A 23,417-nucleotide genomic window follows, 5' to 3' on the forward strand; every position below is an offset into this window, starting at 1 on the left:
TGGATCTTAGTCATGCTATAATAGCTTTAAGAGTATTTGCACAAATATTTCCTTGAAATTATTATTTGCCAACCATAGCACACAAAATCACCCACTACGTGGAAGAAGTACATTTATTCCAACAATACATAATAATGAGGTCTTTGTCAAGGCGTAGAAAGTAATTTATACAATGGGACATTTATACACCAAAAGCCTAACATTAAAACAATAATCTCACAAATTTTGAGCTAGCAGTTGTCTGAATTGAAGAATAATGATCTAATAACCATGCCCAGCAGACAAGGGAGGTCCCATTGTTGTACTGGATACAACTTACTATTGTCTCAAGATGCAGAGTTACTTCAACAAGAAGCATATGAGATAATTAACAAGGAAACTATCTTTAAAATACATGATATCACTACAGAATTAATTGTAAAGAAATGGGCCTCATCAATGAACAGTTGTTGAAATTTATGACTGTTGAAAGTCCTTTAATTCCCACCATTTCAGGACTACCCAAGGTACATAAGAACTTGTACCAACCAGAATTGAGACCCATAGTAGCAGGTTCAGGTTGGGTAACTGAACCCATATCCATTTATCTCGAACAGGAACTCAAGAATGTTCTAGGTATTTCTCCTTGTATCTTAAAAGATTCACGAGATTTTTTACAAGATTTATACAGTCATCTGAATAATGACAATATGATTCAGATTGATGAAGTCTTGTTTGCAATGGACGTTAAATCACTCTTCACTTGCATTCCCAACAATGAAGGACTGTCCATGTTGAGAAGATATTTATCACAACACACCAGCTATTCAAAGGAGAAACTAGATTTTTTGATCCTCTTAATGGAATTAGTTTTGGAAATAATGTTTTCCTGTTCCAAGACACCTGTTATAGGCAAACAACAGGGTGGCTATGGGGAACAAGTTGCAAACAGTTACGCAAATTTGGTCATGGCAGAATTTGAAAATGCATGTATTAGATCTAATGCACAGATTCTTTTTTACAAAAGGTTTGTGGATGATTTGTTTTTTCTATGGAGGGGGACGGTTGCTTCCTATAATTCTTTTTTTGACAATCTGAATGAAAGTAGTCATTTTTTAAAATTTACTACTAACTTTTCTTATACCACAATAGATTTTCTGGATGTCACATTGTATAAAACAGATAATCAAATACATACAAATGTACATAGAAAAGAATGCTATATCGCGGCCCTCTTAGATAGGCAAAGCATGCACAACCCACGGGTTTTTAACAACATCATTAAAGGGCAGGCCATGAGGGTCTCCAGACTGTCCACCCTGACTCAGATTTTCAACAAGATTTAGACCAGTTACGAACAGGTCTAATGACCAGAGGATACACCACCATGGAGATAGATACTTATGGAAATATGGATAAGCTCAGAGAGACCACTGCAAAACCATATTTCTCAAATAGAGTTGACTTATCCAACTTGAACAATGCAAAAACAGAGTACGATCAAGTTTCCATTATACTTCCTTTCAGCAATAATTTGAAACAAATACAAGATGCCATTACTTATAATTGGAATATTCTGATGGCAGATGAAAAAGTTGGTGACATTGTAGGCAGCAAGCCCAAATTTGTATATAAGAACATGAAAACATTAAAACAACATCTCTACAACAAAGCACAAAATTATATCCCTATTACAGGTTGTGAACACACAAAAAGATGTGGTCAATGCCCGCAATGCCAATATATTGATGAATCTCACTACTATAGACATCCTGAGACAGGTCATATGTGGGTATTGAAATATGATAGCACATGTGCAACCAAGAATGTGGTCTATCTGGCTCATTGTGTTCAATGCTTTGTATTTTATGTTGGTAAGACGAATCGATCGCTTAGAGAACGGATTAGAGACCACGTTTATTGCCTGAATAGAGGAGAAGAGCACAGTGCATTGTCAAAACATACATTGTCACAGGGAAGACAGCATACATTTTTGTTCCAAGTACTGCATGTGCTAAAGCCCAGCAACAGAATTGGGGATATAATAAATCAGACAGAATTAATGGAACTTGAATGGATTTGCAGACTCGCAGCGCACAGAGGCATGGGTCTCAATGGCACGGTGTCCATTAAACCATACCTCAAAAAAAGACCCTTATAATTTAAACTATGGACACAATAAACTTTTTATTGACTTTTTATTGATTTTATCTTAACCCATTTATTTTATTTGCTAACCAGTAATTGTTTACATTTACAATTATTTACATTCATCTTTATATATATTCATACTTCAATATTTATATTCACACATACATAGTTACATAATATGCAAGTTAATACATTACATGTTTATTTATTTGCACTTCAAGCAGTCATAGTAGACGTGTTTATATTAATGGTTCTATATATACGTCCCAATTCTGTATGCATATACACGTTTATGTGTACATATTGTTGTAACATATACATACACACAATCACATACATATACTATAGCTTTATGCCTATTTGATACATTTCATAGTGTTCATATATATATAGATTTTTAAGTATGTATGTAGTTCATGCTCATATATATATATTTTTTCATATGTCATATTTTTCTTTTTTACTCTATATATTTTCACATATATTCACACATACTCACCATATATGTATATATTTTATGTATGTCCATATTACTAATGAATTTGACTCAGTTAATGTGCGCATAAAATATATTATATTAAATTTTATTTCATTCCATACACATTATATTATATTTATATTTTATCTCCTTGCATATACTGTTATTTTAACTCTTTTAGAGTATATAAATTATTATTTCAATATTGTAGGATGTTTGGTTAATATGTATGATGTTAGACATCAGATAGGCTTAGTATAAAAGATGCGTATAACTTTAAATCTAACTCTAACTTTAACTCTAAATTAATGAAACAATTTAATGAGTTAATTGGAAAGGGATTGTGATGTCACATCCTTTGCCTTTTTAAATCTTTTGGTGTTCCTTACATACTGTTTGTCTGATGAAGCGTTGAATCCACATGGCGTTCACTTAATATACAATAAAATCTTTAATTTTATCCTGGATGCTGGTATTTGCAACGCTTGGAAAGAGGTTTATAAGAAACTGTGAACTTTTATATACTTGGAAGTTGGAAGTTGTATATCATGCAGTTGTTGGAAGCTAACACAACAGCTTTGTAAGTTTCATTTTGGATGCTGATATCTGTAAATGCTTTGAAAAAGTCCACAGGAAGCTGCAAATTTGTATATTTGTGGAAGTTGAATATAATACTATTACTGGAAGCCATTACAACAGCGTTGTAAGCTCTGCTTTCTACTTTGGACGTTGGTATGTGTAAGATCTAAAAACAAATTAGCAGGTATTTGAGAACTAATATTTTGCTGTTTGAGCAAGTAATTGAAGTTTCCTTTATGTTTTGATGTGTGACGGAAACGTAGCTTGCTGGTAAGCCATATAACAGCGTCTTCTTCACAGACTTTCTTTCTCCTTCCTATTTTTTGCTAAGGGACTGGTTTATACATGTATGTATATATATAGATATATATATATATATATATATATATATATATATATATATATATATATATATATATCTATATATGTACATATATATATTTTTATATATATATATATATATATATATATATACATATATATATATATATATACATATATATCTATATATATCTATATATATATATATATATATATATATATATATATATATATATATATATATATATATATATATATATATATATATATATATATATATATATATGTGTGTGTGCGTACGTACGCATGCATATACATCTATATGATTTCATTACTTTGATCAAACTGGTGAATGACTGTGCTGTCTGCTATGTTTGTGATAACATCAGAGTTAAGTATAACTGCCATGGCTTAGTAGTAAATCACATTGATTGTGATGTGTAGGGTCCTGGCGTTGGGCCAGGCCGACACGATTTATTGTGTTGCTGGGCTGTACAAGGGCCATTGGACAAAGGGTGAGTACAACACTTTTCAGCTGTGGTTTTCCATTTAACCGCCATTTCACGTCATGCAAAGACCTTCTGGATTCTTACTGTGATACATCACCCCAGCTCACATTTCAATGGTATTATATCATTATACAGCATAAAATTAGCAAGATATGCTCGTATACAGATTACCCATCATAAATGGTGTGTGCTGCAGTCGAACTGGTAACATCTGCTCAATAGGCGGATGCTCTAACCACTACACTACTGGTGCTCTGCTTCATTTTTATGTATACCCATGGTTCATAGTTATCCGAACACATGCCTCAACACTTCACTGATACAGCAGGCATCCATTTTCCTGTTGGGAAAACCGCACTACTACACATGCACCATTCCTTACTGCTCTAGACATGTCTCGTATGTTGGCTCACTCTAAGTATATTCAGACATCCCAAGCTTATAGTCTTGGGACATACATTCATATAATAGTCAAGGTGTTCAATTCGTCTTCTGGTTTTTGGCTCATCCGACTGGTGACTGGGACTGCCCTGTACCTGTTTGAAAGCCAGACTTAGTACGTGGACGTAGTTAGTTCCACTGTTAGCATCCTACTTGTGGTTGGAGATGCAAGAGGTTTGCTCACCTCTGGGCAGCTTGATATGATTGTACTAAATATTACAGGGGGTTCCGCTGCTGTTTCCCTTCACATTCGTTATGACTGCTTTATTGTGACCATTCATTCTTCATGGATATATATATATATATATATATCTGTCTGTACATGCACATGCATATACACCTGCATTCTTATTTACATTTCCCATACTGTTGAATGACCGCTACTTACCGTCGCACATACCCGTGTATGTCTGCTTTTAAACGTCTTAATCACCCTATATCCAACTGCCATTATTGTGGCCGTAATATAAAATTAGCCCTTGCATGGCTTGGACCCGGGAACAGGAACAACATAGTCACTGGTTTTACCACTAAACCATCCGTGATACATTCTGTATGGATGGTAATTAGGATATATGACTTTACTACAGCCATTCCACAGTACTGGCAACAAATGTGACAGTCGAGTGGTGTACATATGTATAGTACATGTTACTATTCATATGTTTCTGAGAGGCATATGTGTACATTTGCAAGTATACATATTTATGAAATGGACACATACTTGACAACTACTTATATGCATGTATGTGTTATGTGTAGCTATGCGAATATAAGTATGTACATTTATAGATATATGACTACATATCTGGAGTTATACATGGCCATGTATATGAACAGCCGCATACAGGAGGTACCTGTACCATTTGTATACAGGGGTTGTGTGCATCATTATGACGAGGTACCTGGATGGGGTATACAATTTGTGGACATGTACTATTTGGGAGATGGCTATGGGGAAGCTTCATCGGAACATGTGAATGGTATAAATTCCTGATAATGCACATGGGGAGACGTGCATCACGTTCAGGTGTTTAATCCTGGGTTGTAGGTTCTGCAGGACCTGCTGGAGGCTGAGCAGGGTTGTGAACAACTACTGCTAATGCAACTAGTGTCTGGTTGTCTACAGGGCTGGACATCATGTTGTGCCACCAAGTCTAATCTTTAGAACAGACACTTATCCCATGAGGGATGGCCGAAAATTGTGGACACCAATGACTCCAATTCTTTTGGATTTACAAAAATGAGGGAGGGTTATACATGCAAGGGATAAGTAGTTTGCAAGCCTGAGACTGCCTAGGGTGAGGCTGCCTACTAGATATGGATAAAGGGCACTATGTGCAGATATGGCTGCCTCAAGCTAGCAGCCCGAGTATGGGTGGTTTTGGTGGACGTGCAACAAGGGGGGGGTGGTGTGCTGTGGAGGGGTTGATGGGTATTCAATTATGTATCCAGGTGTGTTGTGGTTGGATGGCTCAGTTCAGCCCAGACCATTATGTTGGTGTGAGCCGGTAACATTTCTGTACATGTGTATCGCACATTTTAATGTTCATATGTTTGTGGGATTGTGTTCTGCAGTATGGCCTGTCAGGGTGTATTGCAGATGTGAATGTATGTTCTTTGGTTTCCTTTCTAATTCACCCACTGCTGCCTCGTACATCTCCATTTCACCTATTGTACATCTGACCCAGTCTTCCCATGGCAAATTATTACATTACCCGTCACCTCCCCATATTCCACACACACCATCCATCCCTTCTCTGGTTGATAGCCCATGGCACAGACAACAGAACACATTGCATACTCTACATATCTCTGGTACCAATATGGTTGTGAGGACAACCCTAGCATATTTGATCTTCCACATGCTGTACTTCACACACATAGGTACACGCAAATACTTATCTTTCGTGACATGGTAGGTAGACCCGGGTAATACCCATTCATCTTTGGGCCATCCAGACAAGGACGACTTGGACCATGAATGGGCAGTTATTGAGCGAATGCTCTAACCATTGGTAGGGTTGCCACCTTTTTAGTTGGCCAAAGTGGGACATCTTCGGGACACACATCAGATTTTACAGGCTGACACTTACCCACGGTCAGTACATAGGATAGTGCTTTATTATTATGCCTATGTGAAAGCTTATTCTTGCAGCAGTTTACTTGCTTATTCTGTTTCTTGTAACATTTAGGTATTTTAGATACAGAAATAACTATTCTATGGAACTATTACATAAAATATGGGACATAATTATGTCCTACAATCACAGGACATTTACCATTTTCAATAGTTTTGGTACGGACACAACTACCCAGAGAGGGACTGTCCCTCACAAAGTGGGACAGGTGGAAACCCTAACCATTGGGCTAGGCTTAGCAAAGGGCAGCAGCACACAAACATGCTGCATTTCACTTCCAGTTGGTATAACAAACAACACTACAATGGAATATGGGCACAGGGTTTTAAATGTCATTTGTTCGAGGGACGGGGGCTCAATATTCAACTACATGCCTTTGTGTTTACTTTTTATTTTGGGTGTTCGTGAAACTGTCTTGTATGCTTTGCATACATTTCAGTATCCACGGACACTGACAGGAGTGATTGTTATTAGAGGCAGGCTGTACTAGTCAGCATTTTAGGTTGCGTGTCTGCAGCCGACATGTTCACGCCTCCGTGCAGTGCTTAGACACGCCCCCTGCACTCGTGCACGTTTGCTATGCATGTGGACATTGCAGCAGCGCGCCTTCATTAATATGCATATGGTGCTGCTGTGCCATCTCTACGCCGCATGGTCGGTGCAAGGATAACGCCGTCCTTGCGCCGAGCTTCTTGAATCCTGTGGGCAGAGTTGCACTGTGCCGGTACAATATAGCACAAAATATACTGACCCTACTGATATCGCCAACATCCTTGCAGATGCATTCAGTGCAAACTTCACCCCTAAAGAGCCCACAACAATACCCGGAAAGTACAGTATCCCAGACATCAGAGACACACAGGTGAAAATGACCCTCTCAGACGGCAAAATACAGCATCAATGGAGGCAGATGGTGTCCCAGACTGCATCTTGCAAACACTACAAGACAAACTAACCCCCCACCTAATTAAGATTTTCAACTTCAGCCTCTACACAGGCTACATGCCCATACAATGGTGCATAGCAATGGTTATTCCACTCCACCAAGGTGGAAACACAACTGACTATGGTAACTACCACCCCATAAGCCTGACTAGCCTGGTCTGCAAAGCTATGGAGTACATCCTCATGGCACTCATTGACAAAGACATTGGTAACCTCCAAACACTAGATACAACCCAGGTAGCCTGGTTGAGTGCAGATCATGTCTAGTGAACCTGTTTGACATCTTACAGTCACCAAGGCATTAGATGAGGGGAGAGGTGGTTCACACATACTACCTGGACCTCGCCAAAGCTTTTGACACCATTCCCTACTCAGGTATTATTGATAACCTCACCAGGCTGTACATAAACCAATACATCACAGGATGGGTTGCCAACAGGCTTACACACAGAACCCACATGGTAAGACTAGCAGCCTCCAGGTCCAACTCTTAACCATTCACAACTTTTGTCCCACAGGACTCAGTCCTGGGACCCCTACTGTTTGGCATATACTTCTCAGAGGTACAGGCAAACACAGGTGGCCTACAGCAGACCATGTTTGGCAATGACTGCAAACTGGGAGCCATAAGTGACAGTCCAGCTGACACAGACATCCTTCAAGGGGCCTCACAGAGACAGACAAAGGGTGTCAATGTCATGGACATCAGCTAAGTGCCACAAACTGCATGGTCATTCCATTTTGGAAAAACTAAACACCCACATATTAACACATAAGTGGCAGCCACTTTAATACAGGCAAGGTAATAGGGTATCTGGGGACTAAGGTAGATAGTGATCTCTCCTTTGACAATCATATCTCCAAAGTAGTTAGGACATCCTTCTATGTAGGCCATCTGATTACTAAAGGGTTTGCATCTAGACATACCGAAGTTATAGTGCCCCTATACTCATCACTCATCAGTCCCATTATAGAGTATAAATCCAATTTACCTCAGAAGACACTTCTGACAGCTGGAAGGTCCATGAACATACCTCGCCAAGAGGATTACTGGCCTCAAACATATGTCCTATGCAGCTAGACTGAATAAGCTTCTGCTTTACTCAGCGGCATCTCGTTTTCTCAGAGATGATCTTTGCTGGCCAGCAAAGCCATGTCTAACTCAGGCTTAATGGATATGCTCCACCTATGGGAATCCCTGTCACACTGAGCCACATTCTGTAGTGAGCTAAACCTTGCCACAACAATAACTAGAAGATACTGGAGGGACAGATTCCTGTCACAGAAACTTCCCATGCTTTGAAACTGCATCCCTAATTACATTATACAGAGCCCTCAGTAACACTCCTCAAGAGAAACCTTGAAGAGTGGATAGGGAACAGTAGATACACCCCAGGGATCCCGCCATTGGCTCTGCTCCTCAGAGGGACAGTTAATTAATCAATGGGGTGGCAAAAGCTGACACACTTTGGCTAGGCTTATGAATGCCCTCAGGCAGTTAGCCAAGTACCTACCTATGAACCTATGAATCTATATATACAGTATCAGCACATGCTGATAGCTTCATTTACTGTTCAGGTGTTGACTTACCTTGTGCCAATAGCAGTTGTGTGTGCAATAGTTGAGGGCTGCCTATGTTGGATGCATACAGTAGACTGCCTATACATGACAATTTACAGGTAGTCTTGTGTGTGTGCCATCCATTTTTACTGTGTGTGCAGGTGGTAAAAGGTGTCAGTCTCTAGGTGCCCACATTGTCAGTGTGTGTGCTATACATTTCCTCCTTACCAAGGCATAGGCATACTGGGCATGCCCATCTGCCTACTGGGGCTGGCTCAGGGTGCTTGTGGTCTGAGTACCTCTGTGCCTGTGGGGCCCTTGACAATGGTGGTGGGCTGTGAGGGCCTTCACCATTCTGTCCCTGCTGCAACTGTTTCTGCAGGATCATATTGTGTAGCATAGCACATACTATGAAGATGGTTGCACACATGCCTAGAGAGTACTGCAAGGCTCCACCAGATATGTCCAAACAACAGAACCGTGATTTCAGCATCTCAAACACACACTCTATGATGATTCTGGTTTGTGTGTGTGCCTCATTATGGCATCCTTGCATGGGTGCGTGCACATTTCTGATGGGAGTCATCATCCACGGTTCCAGTGCATAGCCAGCATCCCCCACCAGGTGGCCGTATGGAGTGTCCCCCCGGCAAATACCTAATACAGCTGTGAGGCATGCCAGATGTGGGAGTCATGATAGCTTCCAGGGCTGCCAACACACACATCCATGATAATTCTCTGGGCATTGCACATGACTTGGCAGTTGATGGAGGGGTATCCCTTGCAGTTTATGTAGTGCCTACCCTGCTCACTGGGTGGTTACTTGATGTGTATGTGTGTGCAGTCTATTGCACCCAGTACGTCCAGGTATTCTGCCACATGGTGGAAGAGACACATATTGCTGGCCAACTCCTCCTGCATTCGGGGGAAGTATATGTGCTCATTGGCATGTGGTAACATGGCATCCAGGAACTGGTGAAGTACCCTGGATGCTGATGCCTGTGAGATCCCCATGATATCCCCAGTTGATCTTTGAAAGGTACCTGTAGCTAGTATTCTCAGGCTTACACATACCTTTGTATCCACGGGGATGGGTTCCCCTCTGTTTGTTCTGGCTCTGAGGTGTGGCCGGCACAGCTCCACAAGTTGCTGTAGGGTGTCCCTGTCCAACCTGTAATGCTCTACTATCTCCAGATCATGTAGCCTCTGGTAGGTTATCCTGGGTCTGAACACTCTTCTCCCCCTCTGGTGCATGGGGTAGTTGTGAGCATCATCCTCCACACCACCTTCAGTCTCCAACACATGCTGGTAGATCAAAGCTGTGGCAGCCCCTAACATGTACATATTAAAAGTTCACCATCTGTATACACCAATGGTGCAGAGTGTATGGGAATACACAAGTGTGTGTGAGGTGCTCTCACACTTTATACTATTGTGCTATGTATGCTGCTGATGTCATTGGGTGTGTATGAGCAATTCCAGCTGCAGGGTATCTTAATTAAGGGTTTTACAGTGAGTACTGCAAGTGTGGGGCCTTTAGTGTGGAGTTATGCTTGCCTGCCTTGATTAATCTGTTGCCCTTTAATTCACTGTTATACCAGGATTGCCTCCCATTATCGGCATGCCTCCACCTGCCGTCTTTCTTGTTTTGTACTTTCCCTACCCAGTCATGTGTTGCAAAATGTGTCTTGTAGCTGATATAATGCAAATCTGCTTTGTTCCGCTGTGACACTTTACTGTTTTCTTTGCAGTACAGCCTTTCCCCTTTCCTGTTCTGCAGGTAGTTGCTTGCAGACTTGTTAGCTGTTGTCAATGGCCCACTGTAGGTTCCTAGGTGTTAATTAGTCATTTGTACTCCAATTTCCCTGCTGCAGCATTTCCTTATTCTTTTCCTATATCCTTCCTGTTTCAGCTCCGGTGCGAGCCGCGCAAACCCGTTTACCAAGTTTAAGCACATTTTAATCTCTGTTCACATGCATACTCAGTTACTTTGTGTGCTCTCAGCTAAGCAAAGCTATAGCCAATTCAACACACCCCTTTCCTACAGCTTTGCTTAGCTATGGGAAACCGGATTAGCAATGCTCCAATCTGCTTACAGCAAAGGTGACACACTCCTCTCTTGATGTCATTTCTATCTCAAGGGCACACCTCGGTGTTATAACGCTACGCTGTGAGGTGCATCCTTACATCAGTGGGGAATCTGTGATTCACTATTACTAATATCATTTGCATGGCATTGCCTACTAATTCCTAGCTACCGTGCAAAACACTGTCACAGCCCTTTAGCAACCCTTGCACCCTTGGTGTGGTGTAACATGCCTGCCATTGACTATTATGGGAAAATCATGATATGTGTTACATTGCAGTTTTTCTATATTTTCTATTTTTTTTGCGATCCAGTTTGCTCACCACTGCACTGCGCTTAAACTTCGTGATAGTGCGAAAAATTTAATTAAATGTTCTTTTTATATTTTGTACATTTGTTTTATGCCAATGGCTATATATTTAACCATTGGCATACATTAACGATATAATACATGTGTTTGGCCGGCTGTCATGGCTCCAATTTTATGTTTGCAAAAATGTAAAAGTACAGTTTTGTACCTACCATAAATGTAGATGTTCGAGGATTCCATTGCTGCAGTCCTGACTATTGGGTATAGTCCGCGTCCCGTCGGCCCGAATACCAGAGTATAAGGCTGACGTCGGTCAGGGCGCATTAGACTGACGTCAGAACGTCAGGGTACTAATGCGCATGACCGACGTCATATCCTCAGTCTTTTCTTGCCCCAGATGTCAGAAGACCCTAAAAAGACAAGTCCCAAAACAACCTGCACCAAAAACATGCACAATATATACAACAATATATATATACAGAAATATAAGCATGTAAACTCACCTACACAACCACCCCTAAATACAGAGGGGAAGGAGGGAGGGTAAATTGGACTGCAGCAATGGAATCCTCGAACATCTACATTTATGGTAGGTACAAAACTGTACTATGTTCTTCGTCTTCCATTGCTGCAGTCCTGACTATTGGGTAGAATCCCAAAGCAGAGGTAAGGGAGGCTGGCAAATTATAAAGTAGTAGGAGCTGACAACATGCCTTGTAAAACAGCTGTGGCAAAACCAGCCCTAGACTTAGAGTAGATAGGAAGGTGATAATGCTTAGAGAAAGTATGCACTGAACTCCAAGTAGCTGCTTCCAGAATATCCTTAGTTGCCACCCCTTAGAAATGCTGTTGAAGTGGCAGTAGCCCTAGTGGAATGAGGCCTAATCCCAGCTGGAATCTCCTTGCCATGATGGGAATAACAAAATGCAAAAGCCAATCCACCTAGAAATAGTTTGTTTTGACACAGGCTTGCCCTGAGAACTCAAAGCAAAAGAAACAAACAACTGCTGAGACTGCCTAAAATCCTTAGTCCTGCTTAAATAATAACGCAATTGCCTGTGTACATCTAAAGTGTGCAAAATCTTTTCCCCTTTATTTTGAGGATCTGCAAAAAATGTAGGTAAATGAATAGTTTGGTTTAAAGCCACACTAGAAACCACCTTAGGCATAAAAGAAGGATTAGTACGTAATGATACCCTATCCTTATGGAAAATCAAAGAGGGCTCTACTGCCATAAGGGCCTGCAACTCAGACACCCTTCTTGCAGAAGTAATAGCCAACAGAAAAGCAGTCTTCCATGACAAATATTTCAATTCAGCAGTAGCTGCAGGCTCAAAAGGTTGTAGAGTAAGTTTTTCCAACACAAAATTGAGATCCCAAGCAGGAGTAGGAGCTCTACGTGGGGGTCTTATATTCTTTGCCCCTCTAAGAAACTGCTTGAACAAAGGATGCGAAAACAAAGGTGGGTCACAATCATAGTGAGCTGAAATTGCTGCAGCATGAATCTTTATGGAAGAGAAGGACAAACCTTTGTCCAATAATTCAGTAAGATATTGAAGAGCCACACTCAAATTAGGCTCTGAAATCTCCAAATTCTTTGCTGTACTCCAAAATAAAAATCTCTTCCATTTTTCTGCGTACACTCTCCTTGTACTAGGTCTTCTAGCTTCCATAATCACATTTAAAACTTGTTGAGGAAGTTGAGACCTGCGGTGTTTCAACACAGAATATGCCAGGCTGTTAGATGAAGAGAGTGAAGCTTGACATTGAGGAGATGACCGTCCTTCTGAGATAACAGATGAGGAATCAAAGGTAAAGGCCATGGAGGCTTCTTTACTAGACTCCGTAGTAGTGGGTACCAGTGTTGCCGAGGCCAATCTGGAGCTATCAAAATCATCCTTGGCCTGTCTTGTCTGACCTTTAATAGTACCTTTGGAAGAAGAGGTAGAGGTGGAAAGGCATACACATGAAGGTTTTTCCAACTGAAAGACAGAGCATCCACTTTCCAAGCTGAGTGATGAAACCCCTTTGTGCAATACTTTGGCAGCTGGTGGTTTAGTGGAGAAGCGAACAGATCTATGTCTGGAGTTCCCCATGACACTGTCAGTTTCTGAAATACATGAAGATCCAGTTTCCACTCGTGGGGATCCATGATTTGTCTGCTTAACACATCTGCTAAGGAGTTCTGTGCTCCTGGCAGAAACCTTGCCTGAAGAGTTAGTTGCAAGCTGAGCGCAGTCTCCCATAAAATCATTGCTTGCCTGCATAGAGGATAAGAATGTGTTCCCCTTGCTTGTTGATGTACCACATGACAGTTGTGTTGTCTGTTAGAATCAACACCTGCCCTGGAAGAAGTAACTCCTTGAAAGCCATTAATGCAAACTGGACTGCTAACATCTCCTTCATGTTGATATGTAGATGCTGTAGTCTGGCAGGCCACTTGTCTTGTATCCACTTTCCATTTAGATGAGCTCCCCAAGCAATGTCCGAGGCATCTGTCGTTAAAATCTGACTTGCCTCTGGCCGGGTCACAGAGAGTCCCTTGTTTAGGTGACATTCCTGAGCCCACCACAAGAATTCTTTTGTAGGCAAGGTATTATTTGAATGACAGTGTCCAAATCCTGGCAGTGCTGTGTCCATACATTTTGAGATACCATTGTAGCTTCCTCATATGCAGTTTGGCATTGGGAAGCACCAGAATACAAGATGCCATGAACCCTAATGCTTGAAGGACTGTCCTTGCAGTCAGCACGGACTGATGAGATAGTTGATGGAAGTAAAGTGACAGACTCTTTTGTTTGTCCGGGGTTAAAAAGGCCATCTGGGCTGCTGTATTCAGTCTCACACCCAGAAAGCACATGTCTTGAGAGGGTACTAGACTGGACTTTATTTCGTTCACAGAATACCCTAGGCATCTTAGCACTGCTATAACATATTCCAGATGCTGTAGAAGGTCTTCCTTTTCTTGAGCCAGAATCAGGCAGTCGTCCAAGTAAGGATAGATTTGAATTCCTTGAAGCCTGAAGTAAGCTATCACTGGAGCCAGAACCTTTGTGAATACTCTGGGCGCAGTAGATAAGCCAAAGGGCAATGCAGAGAACTGATAATGAGAATTTCCAGCTCGAAACCGCAGATACTTCCTGCAACTTAGCCTCATAGGCACATGAAGGTAAGCTTCCTTGAGATCTAAAGTTACCATCCAGTGATCTTTGCCCAGCAGAGGTAAAAGCTGTTGTAACGTCAACATCTTGAACTTGGGAATGTCCAAAACGTGTTGAGGAGAGATAAATCCAAAATTGGTCTCCACGTGTTCCCCTTCTTTGGTACAAGGAACAGGCGAGAATAAAATCCTAGGCCCCTTTCTGATACAGGGACTGGCTGAATGGCCCCTATGTGAAGTAACTGTAAAACTTGCTTGTGAGCCTCTTTTCTTTGTAGAGGAGGAACATCTGGCATGCCTTTGAAAGGAGGCATTGTATGGAAATAAAATCTGTAACCGTGGTGAATGATATCCAACACCCATTTGTCTTGAGTAATTAAATCCCAATTTTCTTTGAAAAGAGACAGTCTTCCTCCCAAAGGAGCTGCCAAACGAGAATCTGCTGGCAGCTGAAGAAACAGGTCATTGGGCCTGTTTACGAAAGGACTGACCCCTGCCTTCACCAGAAGTCTGAGCAGGTGAACTCCCTGTTCTAGGCCTAAAAGAGCCTTGAGCCCTGCCCCTACCACGTCTAGACCTACCCCTAGACTGAGAATCATAAGCAGGATATGTCCACCCCTTAGCAGGCCAATTTCTACTAAACTTCGGTGGTTGCACCTGCAAAAAATCTTTAACAGTTTGCATAGACTTAGCTTTGTCCTCCATTTTCTTCAAAACTGCTTCCACAGGCGAACCAAACAACACATCAGACTGTAAAGGAGCATCCAAAATCCTTGTCTTAACATGCTCAGCTAAATTCTGATCCTTCAACCAGGCATGCCTGCGAAGAACAGAACTGGTAGCAGCCACCCTCGAGGAGGCCTGTACAGCATCAAAACCACATTGCAAAGAATGCTTACCCACTTGTTCAGACACATGAACCAAATCCAGCAACTCTTTACACTCAATACCTTCCGCCAAAGCATCCACCTTAGATTTCAATTGTGAAAGGAGATAATTCTGATATTTTAGCATGTGAAACTGACAATTCAAAGCTCTCATGGCTAGAGTGGAAGAAGTATACACTTTCTTTCCCCACCTATCCAAAGCCCTTGCCTCTTTATCAGTGGGAACAGGATTTTTAACCACAGAAGCCTTCACACCCTTAGGCCCTTGAGAAATAGTTTCTGGGTCCGCCCTAGGACTCTTAAACAAATATTTATGGGCTTGGCACCCTATAATACCTATCAGGCTTAACAGGAGCAGGAGGCAAAGAGTCAGGGTTCAGGGAAGCCTCTGCAAAACATCTTCCACCACATTCAACACAGGAGGAATAGCTAAAGGCCTATGCTGGGGTAAAAACAAGAACTCCCTAAGCCTTTTCCTGGAGTCAGAGTAATCCTGGCCTTCCCATTTAAAGTGCTCCCTCATGGAATGCAAAGTCTCTGAAAATGAGAAATCCTCAGGTGGAGACGCTGTAGGAGTGGAATCATCCACATCAGAATCAGAATAAGTAGGATACTCCTGCAAATCTTCCACAGAAGATTCTGAAGCCTCTGAACACTGTTCAAAACTATCAAACTCCGGTTCCACCCTAGGCCTCTTATCAGGTGGGGGCATAGAACCCCTAATCATAGTAATCAAATCTTCTGCCATTTTAAGCATATGTTTCTTAGGTACAGAACCCGAAATGCTAGGAGAAGCCCCCACTGAAGCTGAAGCAGGTCTACCTCTCAAAGAAGTTTTGGCAACAGAAGGAGAGGCCCTAACTACCTTGGGAAGAGAGGGAAGAACAGTCACCTGAGAAGCCCCCTCAGCCTGGCCTACCTCCTGAGAAGGCACATCCTGCAAGAGTATAGTTTCTGCCTGGGACTCCATGGAAACTCCTGGCAAAACCTCCGGCTCCACTGAGCCTTCTAAAGAACCGACGTCCGGGACTGCCGGTTCCTCAACCCTAGGCTTCACTGTTTTATCCTTGCGCTTCTTGGAGGAAGCGGGCGTCGGAGCATCCGACGGCATTTTATAATTGCAACGCTTCCCAAACACTAACCTAGCACAGTCCAACCTCCTCTTAATAGTGCGTTTGTTAAACCTAGCACAAGAGCGGCAACCAACAACGTCGTGCTCAGGCCCTAAACAAGGTATACACAAGGTATGGTAATCCCTATGCGGTATCTGTTTCCCACAAGAAATACAGTTATTCACTTTTTCTGACATCCGGTAAAATACTGAGGCAAGAAAAAACTAAAATGGTCCCCAACGGGGTACTTAGCCAACTCTGTTTCGGTCTGAAACTCCGGTTTCGGAAATATTTCAGTACGCCAACCTGCACTCGCAAAACTGCTTCTGCATCGGACCATGCGGCAAAAAAGACAGAGGATATGACGTCGGTCATGCGCATTAGTACCCTGACGTTCTGACGTCAGTCTAATGCGCCCTGACCGACGTCAGCCTTATACTCTGGTATTCGGGCCGACGGGACGCGGACTATACCCAATAGTCAGGACTGCAGCAATGGAAGACGAAGAACATCCATTATTTACGGTTTACATTTCTGCATGCTTACACTACACCTGCACCACTTCCTGGTTTGCTAAATACCTTCATTTGCATGCTACACTGCTGCAACTGGGGTAATTAGCATACAGAGGCCCGGAGCTGTGCAGGCATAGCGTACGCAGGTAGTGCACATGGAAACAGCTCGCACCTGGATCGCTCGCCGACCATATTTGGTATTGCAATGCCAACGCTACGCCTGCATCTGCTGCAAGCTTCATGAATCCCAGGGTTAGTAGTAACTTGTTTGAATTTCTATGAGCAAAACTTACATCACTGGCATTAGTGCTGGCAATACATGGAAAAGTGAATAATGTAGACACTGCAGTTAATAGCTGATAGAAGGGGGACATACTACAGCAATATTAAAGTACTGACCTTTTTTTTAAAAAAGTGCACATAGATATATATCATTAGATTTTTGAGTGGTCGAGTATGGCTAAGATCGGCCTGTGTATGGTTGACCTACTTTGTTTGATACTACATATCATTGACAGTTTTGTGATAAAGGGGAATATGCCTCTTTTCCAGGGATCATGTGATGAAGAAGTTAGTATAAACATTTAGCGGGGGAGTGGGGGCACAGCCCTCATATGGGGGTATAGTGGGGTTTGCCTACAGCAAAAAAATGTTTGATTTTAAGATTGCATGATCTGAGGATGAAACTCAGCACATGCCCAGTTGTGTGTCAGCATTTATTTTTCATTATTATTGGATCAATGTTAAGCATATGACATAATTTTGATTTGATGAATTTCACTACTTCTGTGTGTGTGTGTGTGTGTGTGTGTGTGTGTGTGTGTGTGTGTGTGTGTGTGTGTATATATATATATATATATGTGTGTGTGTGTGTGTGTGTGTGTGTGTGTGTGTGTGTGTGTGTGTGTATATATATATATATATATATATATATATATATATATATATACACACACACACACACACACACACACACACACACACACACACACACACACACATACATACTAGTCTATTCACAACATCAAAATTCTAAAATCCCGAAATCCATAATACCGAGACTAGAATGTCAAAACTTCATATGATTGAAACTTCACAACACTGACTTTTACAATCCTGAAAACTTAAAAAAATTGTGTATATAGTACCAAAACACGAAACGTTAAGTAAGCTATTTATTACAACATAAACTCACCATAAGCTCAGTACCAACTCTCACCTAAACCCCGCCACCAACAAATACCCACGTACTAATAAAAAATCCAACTGAATATTCATGAAGATATCTGCACCACCTACATGAGTATTCATTAGAGATTCCTCAAGTTAGTTAGAACAATTACTTTATTTTTTATTTTTACGTTTTTTACAGGGGGAGATGTGCACCCCAAACCCCCTGCAAATTAAATATACCAATTCTGGGATTGCACTATACTGCATACATGAGCAAATTTCCTGTTCCACTCAACTGAAGGGAAACGTTAATCACACAAAATATGCTCACTCATACACAGACTGACCAGGGGGGAACTGTTCTAATACAGTGATGATACATTGACCTCCCTCGACCAGAGCAGTACTCTATGCTAGACATTAGGATTATAAACAATTCTTACCAGAAGGTAAATGTATACATCAATGACAAAAACTTTATTGCCTTCTTCTAAACTTACATTAAAGTAAACATTTACAACATTGATGGACCCATCACACTAAACATTCGCCAGTGATTTTACTTACTTAGCATTTAGTTAGAATATTGCAAATCACCAACTTCAATTCAATTCATTAGCAAAGTCGGCATTTTAAACTTTCAATCTTATAAAAGTTGGTATTGTGTAGTTTCACTCATATGAAACTTCGACATTCTAGTGTCGGTGTTAGGGGTTTTGGGATTTTACTATTGCGATGTTGTGAAGTAGACCCATACATACATATGCATGCATACATACATACATATATACATGCATACACAACCCCTTTTATGCATATATATATATATATATATATATATATATATAGAGAGAGAGAGAGAGAGAGAGAAAGATAAATGCTTTTATTTTGCCCCTTTGTAATGCAGTTAACCTTTACAGTAGGATACTGTTTTACTTCACTGTGAAACTATTATTTATTTATTTTTACTCTGTTAGGCCTGTCTAGTCTTTCAGTTTTCATCATCTCCTTCATAAGAAATTGAATAAATTCACAATCAAAAAATTGTTTTTCTTAGTTTTCCTTTCCATCCATGTCTTATTTGAATGCAATATAACCTATCCATGTTTTAGATCATTTTTAGAAATCCTTTTGACTGATACATATAGGTCATGGGTCGGAGTATGTGGAGAACAGAGTAGAGAATATTGAAATGGCCATGTTACTAAACCGCAAAGAAAGATGGGATTATTAGAAAAAGGTAACAAAGAATGTACGAAGGCCAGATCCTTACTGCAATCCTTTTGATAAGCTAGCTTACGTATTACATTACTAGTTTTGCCTTAACTCTCCTCTTTTTATTATTAAATGTTTTCTCTTTTCCACTCCGTCTAATACCTAAGTGCCTGTTTGTAAATGTAGACTCATAACTGCAGCAGTGCAGAGATTCTACTTAATGAGCATTAATACTACATCTGTGTTGAGATAATGCTTGAATTTTAACCAGTATTAATACTCAAACATTACCATCCAGTTTTAATCGCTGTTCACATTATTACATGAACAGTATATTTCAAGCAAAAGTTGTAGAAAGTGGTTTTCAAGTGCAGGAATACTTAAAGGGCTGAAGCCAGTTGAATCAACTTCTGTTTTACAGTTGGGTACAAATTACAAGTTCTTTCAAGTATTCTTTCACAGTAGTATTGTTAGCAGAAGGAGACATCCTGCTATATATGCAGATAGTTACCACACCTGCCTTTGCTTTTGTCTCCCCCATCGTACAGTTGTAAAATGCTGATCAACACATCTAGCAGTTTGTTTCCCACAACTCTCAGCCACTTTCTTTTTTCTAAAACATCCTTTTGCATGTTGCAGATATTCATCCCCACTATTTGCTGCTCTGTAAAACTAGCCTTTACTTTATTATGCACCTACATCTTGTGTCATCGTTTGCTTCCTGTTACTAACTTGAAAACATTAAAACCATACATTTGTTCTCATAAGCCTCCTCCCATGCCCTTAATCTATTCTAGTTACCTTTTGTTCAGTCATCATTAATGTTACTCTTTGTTTCACTCTCTAAATTGTTTCACTCTCTAAACTCTCCGACACTTTGCCCAATACACTGAGTGAGACTTTCAACATACCTTAATCTAGAGTATGGTGATAGCAATACACTGAGTGAGACTTTCAACATACCTTAATCTAGAGTATGGTGATAGCTAAGCGTCTTGAGTCTGTGTCTTTCAGCATACTTGCCAAAATTTTACTAACACTGTCTACAGCCATTTGTTAAGGGTTTTATGATGGAACAGGTTTGTAGCCGTTACCCCCAAATCACTTTCCCAACAACATTTGTTAAACTTTATATCTACTATGTAATACTTCCCTCCTGAAATATCGTATTGGAGAGCAGTCATCGTACAGTAAATAATGTCTTCAGTTTGTAAAAGTCCAGTTGTCTTGCTGAAAAAGACCTTCATGCTTAATTTGCCCAGTAACAGGAAAAATGGATATAGTAACTCCATTCTCAAGCAAACTGTGAAAGGATGGAAGCAGAAGGAAACATTGTCAGTGCTGTGGTAACAGCCTGTTTTCTGTGAGCGCAGGTCATCTCATCATTAAGGGTGGGGGTGCAGGTGAGCCCTCCCTATTTAAGGGGATTCTGCTGTTTGTGCCTGTAGAATTCATCAGCAGGCATGTTGGTTGGATGAGGATGGACCTAGCTGGCAGCCACTGGGTTGAGGGTCATGGTAAGGAGCCTTGCAGTCATACGGTGACTCTTTTAGTCATCCATACAGGGTGGGTATGCCATAGGAATTTTATTTTTAAAAAAATAGATAAATAATAATAATAATAATAATAATAATAATAAAAGGATCTTTTAGGTTGTTCAGTTGGTTGCAAGCGATGGCCAGCAAGGAGGTTTGATTTTGTAATGAGAGGCTTTCCTCTCAACTGCACAGATTTTTGGAGAATGACTGGTCTTTTGCCTCATATTTTTAATCTGTTCCCCATAGCATTTCTGATTTTCTGGATTTTTGTGGCATATCAGTGAGGACTAAATTCAGTAAATAACGGCAGCAATTTGAGTTGCAGACTTTATATCCTTCAGAAAATGCTTAATAACCCAATATCTGTTATTCTAGTAACTTTCTAAGTTTATAGGAGCAATAATTAAAATGTGTCCCTATTTTTGAGGCTTATGGCAAGAGAAAATAAATATATAAAAAATCAGAGGGAGAAAGAGGCCAATGTATTGTACATTTTTGGGCAAAGTTTATGATTGTTGGAATTTGCATGATGTGGTTGCTTATGGTTTGCTTCTTTATTTCAGCAGGTTTGTTTAATGCACTATCTTAAACAGTTGAATCATACTTTATTTAATTAAGGCAAGCTGGGTGTGGGAGCCTGAGTAGTTGTGGGTGTATATATCCTATCATGTTTTATGTTAGCCTTTTGGATTTATGGATCAGTAGTAAAGGTGTGATTACTTAAGTCAGTTGCTACATCTCATTTTATGTCAAGTTGATTTATTATGGGTGTAACTTTTGTAGGCTGACTACAGGGAATTCAGTCAATTTTGTTTTATGTTCTAGTGGGGGTTCTGCATAGGTTAAATGGGATTTCATCATACCTCTCAACTGTACAGATTTTCACAAAATGTCCAGATTTTGGCCTCATATTTTCGCCCATTTTTCATAAAACTGGTTTCCTGGCAAATTAGTAGTAAATCATTAAAGATTGAAGTTGAAAAATAATGACAAATATTTGAATTTCAGACTTCACATCCTTCAGTAAATTCACGCTAATATAAAACCTGCTATTCTATTAACTTTCTTAGTTTGTAAGAGCAATATTTAAAAATTGTCCCTATTTTTGCGACTTTGTCCCACTTTTATTTATGGCTTTGTCCAGATTTCTTGCTCTTAGAGGGTGAGAGGTATGTATTACATAGTGCATTGTCTGATGGTATCTTGGCTACAATTAATTTATAATAAAGTTGTAAGGTTAGTATCAAACTTTATTACATTTTAGCATGGTGTTTTGAATAACCGGTGGTACATAATGTTACCTCAGCATTTTATTATTAGGTTGTGCACATCCCTTGTTTTGTCAGAGTGTTTTTTGTGAGGATAAAATAAAACAACAGGCTACTGATCCAAATAATATTTATTAAACACACTTCACTTTAGTGCCTTGGCTAAACAGCCTTCAAGAAGAAACAAACAATCCCAAACATAGCCCTTATATATAAAACAAGCCAACAATTACTAAATTATTCAATAAAACAATTAATTCAAATATTTCCAATTTATCACATAATTAAGACCATAAGGTACTAAGGTGTTATATTTCAATATACAAATAGATTCATTAAACAAAAGTCTATCTTTCAGTATAGAATTATCTCCCACTTTGATTTGTACTTTCTCAAGAATTGTGCCTTGTAATAATGAATAATCAGTATTATGATACTCTTTAAAATGGACTGCAACAGTATTTTCCAGTTTTTGCTTCTTGATATCCCTAGCATGTTCCTGTAACCTTGTTCTAAACATCTTCTTACTTTCATCAATATAGAAAAGGTTACAGGGACATCAAAGGGCATAAATGATGCCCTCAGTATTATAAGAAAAATTCCAGTTGGATAAAATCTAATATTGTTTATCTTTTTAAAACAACACACCACAAATTTACAAATATTACAATTATTACAGGGGATAGTACCAAACGCCACTGGATATCTGAAAATACTGACATCAGGAGATACAAAATAAGCTTGAACAACCATATCTTTCAAATTGTGTCCACATCTATAAGAAATAAAATGCACATTATAAAATATTTTAGAAAGATCCCTATCACTAATAAGAAATTTCCAAAAATATTGTAACACTTCCCTATTTTTTCACTTAAAACATTATAAATCATAACAAAATGCATTTTTATTTTCCATAAACTATATTTCTATCCTTGCAAAAATTATTTTTCTTTTCTTGATCATCATCACAGCCTACAGTCTTTTGTAAGGCTTTATTAATCACTTCATAGTCACAACCCCTGTTTAAAAACAAAGTAACTGTTCTC

Source organism: Protopterus annectens, chromosome 3.part1, assembly GCF_019279795.1.
Source record: "Protopterus annectens isolate FY-2018-M chromosome 3.part1, PAN1.0, whole genome shotgun sequence".
NCBI lineage: Eukaryota > Metazoa > Chordata > Ceratodontiformes > Protopteridae > Protopterus > Protopterus annectens.